This window comes from Triplophysa rosa, linkage group LG10 (genome assembly GCF_024868665.1).
Source record: "Triplophysa rosa linkage group LG10, Trosa_1v2, whole genome shotgun sequence".
NCBI classification, from domain to species: Eukaryota; Metazoa; Chordata; class Actinopteri; order Cypriniformes; family Nemacheilidae; genus Triplophysa; species Triplophysa rosa.
In genome coordinates, this window is record NC_079899.1 from 7257670 (window position 1) to 7259254 (window position 1585).

Here is a 1585-nt window from a genome sequence, read left to right on the forward strand (position 1 = left end):
CCCAGATCGTAGAGAAGCTCATCAGATGCGTAGGCTCTGAAGAACAAAAGGTGAATGAATGAGCACGCCGGCTTCCCTCTTATACCCGGACATCCGGGGAGGAGCCCGGCATGCAAATTTCATTCGCCAATTTTCATTGGCCTTTTCTAAATACTCAGAAGATGATAGGTTCTCAAGACAAACCCCATTCTGTCGGTTCGACACAACGTCTCGTTCCCTCCATCAGGGAACCGAGGTTACATCCGTAACCAAGACGTTCTCAGCAGAGCAACTGCAGTGTTGAACCAAGCAATCTCCTTGTTATACAACAATCTCTGAGCAGCTTGTAGACAAAACGCCATAAGTCTAGATTTGATATCCACTAGACCTTGCCCTCCTTCTTGAACTGGCAAAAACAGGACAGATGAGCGAACCCAATGCTGTCCTGACCAAAAAAAGTCACTAATTTCCTTTGAATTTCTTGAATCAGTCCAGCTGGTGGCTGTAACACAGTGAACCTGTGCCACAGGGCAGAAGCAACTAAATTATTGGAAACTAAAACTCTCCCCCTATACGACAGGTGGGGTAGCAGCCAGTTCCATTTAGACAATCGAGTGCACACTCTTTCCAAAACTCCCTCCCAGTTCTGTTTTTGAAATTCCTCAGATCCCAAATGTACACCTAATGTTTTTAAACCCCTTCTATTCCAGCTTAAATTACCTGGAAGTTTTGGGAGATTTTCAAAAACACATTGACTTGCCCAAAATGCCTCAGTCTTTTCCCACTTTACTTTCGCTGACGATGCCTTTTCGTACAAATCAAAAACTTTAACCAAACCCTTAATATCTTCCTGACCCAAATAGGTGACAGTTGCCCTGGCAAACTCATACTTTGCCAGGTTCACAGTCAAATTAGCCTCCTTCAGGCGGTTAAACAAGGCAGCAATGCGGGTTAAATGTTGTTCCCAAGAATCACTAACTACCACAAGATCATCCAAATAACCAGAAACACCCTCCAAACCAAAAACAACACGATTCATTAACCTTTGAAAAGTAACTGGTGCGTTTCTCAACCCAAAGCTCATAACATTGAACGAAAACAAACCTGCAGATGTAATAAAAGCGGAAATTTCCTGGGCACGAGATGTCAAGGGAATCTGCCAGTACCCCTTGAGCAAATGAAATTTGCTCACAAACCTGGCTGAACCAATCTGATCGATACAATCATCCACTCGAGGAAGTGGGAAAGAGTCAGGCTTAGTTACTCAATTAACTTTCCGATAATCAGTACAAAAACGATAGGTGCCATCCGCTTTATTTACCAATAAACAAGGCGAAGCCCAGCCTGAAAAGGATGGCCTTGCAATATCGTTGTCAAGCATGTACTGTATCTCAGCATCTAAATGCCTACGTTTCTCTGGTGAAACACGATAAAAACGCTGCCGAACAGGCTCAGCATTCCCAACATCAATATCGTGCTCCACTAGATGAGTACGAGAAGGTACATCTGAGAACAAGGTATTGAAACGTACAAAAAGAGCTTTTAAATCAGCACGTTGCAACTCACTTAAATGAGCAAACAGTGTGTCCAAATTAGCTAATGATTC